The 6,607-nt window shown below is 34.2% G+C and overlaps 1 pseudogene; it reads left to right on the top strand.

The window, feature by feature from the left end:
* Positions 1-2,250: 2,250 nt before the first annotated feature.
* LOC104656878 lies at positions 2,251-3,447 on the top strand (annotated as a pseudogene).
* Positions 3,448-6,607: the final 3,160 nt, after the last annotated feature.

Here is a 6,607-nt window from a genome sequence, read left to right as displayed (position 1 = left end):
AGTGCTTACTTAATTGCTTTGAAGGATCAGTAAATTTGTACTTACATGTTCCTTTATGGTAGCAAGTATTATCCTTTTGTTTTCATGTTTAGAACTCCTTTGAGCATTTCTTGTAGGTTCAGTCTAGTGGTGACAAACTTTTCTAGCATCTATCCTCTAGCTTGTCTGGGAAAGGCTGTTCCTCCTTCATTTATAAAGTTCAGTTTAGCAGCATATGAACTGGTTTATAAGGTTTCTGCTGAGAAGAACCTGTATGCTGTTAGTCTGATGGAAATTCCTTTATAGATTTGACCTTCCATAGCTGTCTTTAAGATCTTTTCTTTAGCATTGACCTTGGATAGCTTGATGACTATGAATATGCTTTAGTGATATTCATCTTGTGTAGTATCTAGCAGGTGTTCTCTAAATTTCCTATATCCAGATTTTTACCTTTGTAACCACGTTAAAAAAAATCCTAAATTATTCTCTCAAATATGTTTTCCAAGTTGTTTTTTTTTTTTTTTTTTTTCCTCTCTCTCAGGAATGCCAATAAGTCATAGATTTGGTTGCTTTACATAATCCCATATTTCTCAAAGGCTTTGTTCTTTCAAAAAACTTTTTTTTTGGTCTGACTGTGTTAATTTGAAAGACTAGTTTTCAAGCTCTGAATTATTTTCTTCCAATTGGTCTAGTCTATTTTTGAAACTTTCTATTGCGTTTTGCAATTCTTTTAGTGAATTTTTAAATTCCACAGTTCTGTTATATATGCATATATATATATATCCATACATATTTATAGCCATTTATATATATATGAAGCTATATACATATATCTCTATATATCTCTATATCTCTATATATCTATATATATATCCAAATTACTGTAATAATATGTAGCCATCTCATCTCTCATATCTTGAATAAATTTTCTGGTTTTGTTGTATTGGTTTTCAACTTTCTCTTGTATCTCATTGAGTTTCCTTGCAACCCATATTTTGAATTCTTTATCTGTTATTTCAGAATTTTCATTCCTGTTAGGATCTATTGCTAGAGAGCTATTGTGATCCTTTGAAGGTGTCAAAACACTCTTTTTGTACTGCTGGAGATCTTGTACTGATGCCTTCTTATGTGAAAGAGTTGTTGCTTCTTGTTTTTGAATTTGCTATCATTTGTACGAGACTTTTAAATGTTTCATTCTTTTTTTCCTTGAGGGTATGACTGTGGTGTATGTTGCATATGATCATTTGGCTTCATTTCTGGTTGCTTTCAGAGGGCTAAGGCTCTGTATGAGTTCCTTCGTTGTGGATAGAATTTCTGTGGCGGTTTACTCAAATGTTGCTTTTGTTCAAGTGTTTTTAGAAAGATGCCATGTTAAATAAGTATAACTGGGGATGTTAGTAACATTTTTATAACATAATCACCTATATGTAGAATGAGAAAGTTTCTGAATTTCTAGCACCTAACATCAAATTTCATCCTTTCTAAAAGTAGGCCATCTAGGAAACGGTTACTTTTGAATTCCCTAAACTTTCACATTTTTTAATGCAAAGGAAATCTATTAGTTGTTTGACTGTTTTTCAGTTTGCTCAAGACTTAAATTGAGCACTCAATACCATTTACTGATTCTCACTACTTGGAAAGAAAATTTCCAGAGAATAAAGACAGAGTAATTTCCATGAATTCTCTGGTAGTTTCTTTACAGAAAAATCATAGAAAATGGATGTAATTATTACTATATTCCCATTACTAAGTAATAATTATTGACACATATTACTTTAAATTATCCAGCAATTTCTTTTCCAGTGAGACAATTGAGGAACCGAAAACTATTGCTTTGCCACATTACTCAGAATCACAAAATTGGCTTTAAAATGGTGTTAAAACTACACTCCAAGTTTCCTGACTCCTCAGCTTGTGTTTAGACCATTTCTTTACTAGGGTGCCTAATAGATGGACAATTGAAAAGGGTCATTAATTTTTTTTTTTCAATACAATAGGGTGTCATTTAAAAACCCAGAAAGAAACAACTTGGCCACTGTTATACTGATTCCCCGAAAGACTTCAAAGGATGAAGAGTTTACAACCACAGTATTCAATAGACCTTGGGTCAGTGGAGAATCAGAGTTATCTTTATGTTTTAAAATAAATTTGACTTTAATTAAATTTATGTATTTGTTTCTTTGTTGTCTGCTTAGAAGACTGGGCAAATCATTGTAAGTTTGTGTTCTCCACTCACTTAACCATTTATCTGTAAGAATTACCTAGCTGGGAATGCTAGCCCTTCACGCGATTGGTCTTCCTTGGTTGAGTCGCCGCCCTCGCTGCCACACCGTGGACGCCCCAAGGCAGGTGGTCAACTTCGGGTCTGGTCCCGCCAAGCTGCCTCACTCAGTGTTGATAGAGATAAAAAGGAATTATTGGACTACAAAGGAGCTGGCATTAGTGTTCTTGAAATGAATCACAGGTCATCAGATTTTGCCAAGATTATTAACAATACAGAGAATCTTGTGCGGGAATTGCTAGCCGTTCCAGACGACTGTAAGGTGATTTTTGTGCAAGGAGGTGGGTCCGGCCAGTTCGGTGCTGTCCCCTTAAAACTGATTGGCTTGAAAGCAGAAAGGTGTGCGGACCATGTGGTGACAGGAGCTTGGTCAGCTAAGGGTTGCAGAAGAAGCCAAGAAGTTTGAGACTATAAATATCGTTCACCCTAAACTTGGGAGTTACACAAAAATTCCAGATCCAAGCCCCTGGAACCTCAATCCGGATGCCTCTTACGTGTATTACTGAGCAAATGAGACGGTGCATGGTGCGGAGTTTAACTTTATACCCCGTGTCAAGGGAGCAGTACTGGTTTGTGTCATGTCCTCAAACTTCCTGTCCAAGCCAGTGGATGTTTCCAAGTTTAGTGTGATTTTTGCAGGTGCTCAGAAGAATGTTGGCTCAGCTGGGGTCACCGTGGTGATTGTCTGTGATGACCTGCTGGGGTTTGTCCTCTGAGAGTGTCCCTCAGTCTTGGAATACGAGGTGCAGGCTGGAAACAGCTCCTTGTACAACACGCCTCCATGTTTCAGCATCTACATCATGGTCTTGGTCCTGGAGAGGATTAAAAACAATAGAGGTGCCGCAGCCATGGAGAAGCTTACCTCCATCAAATCTCAAATGATTTATGAGATTATTGATAATTCTCAAGGATTCTACGTATGTCCAGTGGAGCCCCAAAGTAGAAGCAAGATGAACATTCCATCCCTCACTGGCAATACCAAAGGAGATGATGCTTTAGAAAAAACATTTCTTGATAAAGCTCTTGAACTCAATATGTTGTCCTTGAAAGGGCATAGGTCTGTAGGACGCATCCGGGCCTCTCTGTATAATGCTGTCACGATTGAAGATGTTCAGAAGCTGGCCGCCTTCATGAAAAATTTTTTGGAGATGCATCAGCTATGAACACATCCTAACCAGCATATACTCTGTTCTCGAACATACAAAGTTTAAAGCAACCTGGGGATGGCTACAAAAAGTTAACAAACAGAGTATTTTTTCTCAAATGAACATGTTTATTGTAGATTCTTCTTTTTTGAAAGAACAACAGCAAAACATCTACAGCTCTGTAAAGCTGGTGGGACCTAATGTTCACCTTAATTCTGACTTGAACTGGAAGCATTTTAAAAAATCTTCTCATTGCTTTTCTAACAAATTCCTGCTTATTTTGCCTTTGTTGCTACTTTTCCTAGTTAGATTTCAAACTTGCTTGTAGACTTAATAATGTAAGTTGCAATTAATTATTTCTGGAGTCATGGGAACACACAGCATAGAGGGTAGGTGGGACCCTCTAGGTGTTGAATCTAAACATCTGTGGGGTCTCCTGGGTTCAGCAGCTGTTGATTCAAGGTCACCATTGACCATTGGAGGAGTAGTTTAAGAGTACCGGGCAAAGGGCAAACTGTAGATCAATCATTATACTGTTATTACAAGGGAAGTGACATACTTTATGTATGTTTATATTAGCATGGTCTGTTTTTAATACCATATACTTTATATTTCTATACATTTATATTTCTAATAATACAGTTATCACTGATACATGTAGAACTTTTAGAATTTATTAAATCCTTGACCTTCTGCATTATAGCATTCCTTTAACAACAGTTGCACCATGTCCCCAGTCTTCTTCTTCCTCTTTTAAAGCTTCTTTATGACAAAGATGTAGAAGTTCTTGAGTCATTTTTATCGTTCTTTCCATTGGTAGAAGAGAAAGTTGATTGGTTGGTTGTTTTTCAATTATGCCATTAAACTAAACATTTCTGTTAAATTACTTTATCGTTTGTTCTCTTGACTGTTTTCTTTGTAATGTTTGACGACGAGAGTGATACTTTGCTGAAAAGTCTTTTCCCTATTGTTTATCTATTGTCAGTATTTTATGGTGAATATGTGAAGAACATAAAAGTCCTAAAACATCTAAAAAAATTACCTAGGATTGAATAAGATGGAAATGATAGCAATGAAAAATAAAGTTGCAGTTACAGTTTTGAGTTTTTCTACTTTAAATTGCATTATGTACCTACTAATGAAGACTAAGAAGTTTATTTCAATATTAAAACCGTCCCCATAAATAATGAAATAGGAATGCCTGATAGTATAGCTAATAGTACGTAAGGATATTTTTATATATTTACTTTTAAAAATCAAAATGTATATCTTAACTCAGTTTTGGTATCAAATGGCTCATTGCAGTCATTTAGATTCTTCAAGGTAAATTTTACTTGGTGCTGATAGAAATTTTATTCATGATTTGCTGATAGTAAAAAAAAAAGCTGATTTTTTTTTCTTGCATGCGACAAAAGCAAAAAAAATACAATAAAATGTCTTTGCATTTGTTAAAAGGCTGAGAAGAATTTGGAATGATAGTATTACTAAGAATACAGAGTCTATAATTATCACTTGCTAGCTCCAAAATACAAATTTTTCAAGAGTTTTATTTGCAAGTTATATTTCTCTGGATTCAAGAAATATGCAAGAGAATAGAAAAGAAGAAAGAGGGAGAGAAAAAAGAGGGAGGGAGAGAGAGTGAGAGAAAAAGAAAGAGTGAGTGAGGAGGAGGGGAGGAGAAACAATAGGGTGGAGGTAGAGGATATGGTAACCAGGGAAAACACAATGTCTGCTAATGCTACGTTCTTCTCTGGCTAAAAGATAAGAAAGAATAAAGAAACAATTATTATGTAGTCTTAAAGAATTATTTCCAATGTGTTTTGCATGTAACACATAACATGTAACTACTGTTAATTGAAGGTTCCTATCCCTTCCTCTTCCCCTCCCTCTCTCATATCACTTTCTCTTTCTCTTGGTTTCTCTTTCTGTTCTTTGAATATTTCCATTTCCTTTCTTTCTGACTGAATGCAGTCTATTCACCTGAATTACAATGTCTTGCTGACTTAAGTCTTTTTGCTTCTTTATCTTTCTTTATCTTTTTCTATCTTTTCACTTTATCTACAGTGAAAAAAAATCAATGTACCATAGAAAATCCAAATTAAAGTAAGAAATTCATGAGGCATAAGTGATTCTGATTCTTTTCACCAATATATAGTGGGCTCTTTTTAAGCTATGGAGGATCTTTTGAAGGACAGTGGAATATTTATCTTGCAGACAGATTGATAGTAGAACTGAAATAGTAATGAGAACAGTTTATATCAGAACATGTACAACTAAATTTGGTTAAAAAATTTGTAGGTTACATGGGAAATATTTCCTTCTTGTTAAAAGGTATATAGTATTTCAAGAACATGAAGTTTCTTATTACAGCATTTCAGGTTTGAGAGAAGATTAAAGAATATTGACATATCTAACTTTGAGAATCTAACTTTCATTTTCTTTTGAAATTCTTTCAGTATTATAACACTCTTATGTTTATTATTTCCTTATGAAACATTTCTGAAACATCTGCTGAGTTTTAAATATTAAGAGATATTAATATTACAAGAAATGTATCGTATATTCTTGAGGTAACATTAGGAGCTGCTTCTTATTACTAAATGTTTATAACTTATTATTTGTAGATATTCATTCAAATATACAAAAAATATGTCCCTATGAATAAAATGAATACTTTCTATGTATTTGAAAATTACATTTAAATTATTCTTATGTAGAACATTTACCAAATGTATTTCACTTATTATATGCAGAGGATAATTGAAAGTCATTTGGTGTTGTTTTTATTCAAACATGATAAGTACAGAAAATAAATGCCATTCCAACTGTTTGATTCTTCCATTTTAACTTTGAGAAGAAATTGAAGTTGCTTAAAAATTTTTTTCTTGACATATTGCAGCTAAAGTTCTTCAACTTATGCCTTTAGTTTGCAAACATGGAGGGAAATTGCCCAGAAATATTCAGCTAGCTGAATAAATTAAGACCTAATGTGCTTGAAGAAAGATGTTTTGAGAGTATCCTTTTGGGGTGATGCTCTCACCAATTTACATGCAAGAGTGAATTTGTATCATTTAAACTAATTTTCAAAATGTTTGACAAAGACCAGCATTATCTTCTTCTCAGAAACCTCCTCTAAAGGTAGTCACATTGTTCATGGAAATCAAACTGCTGAGTTTTCTTTTGCTCCTTTTAAGGGCTTTTG

This window comes from Rhinopithecus roxellana, chromosome 12 (assembly GCF_007565055.1).
Source record: "Rhinopithecus roxellana isolate Shanxi Qingling chromosome 12, ASM756505v1, whole genome shotgun sequence".
Taxonomy (NCBI): Eukaryota; Metazoa; Chordata; class Mammalia; order Primates; family Cercopithecidae; genus Rhinopithecus; species Rhinopithecus roxellana.
Note: the sequence above shows the minus strand (reverse complement) of the source record. Positions and strands in the feature narration are given on the sequence as shown.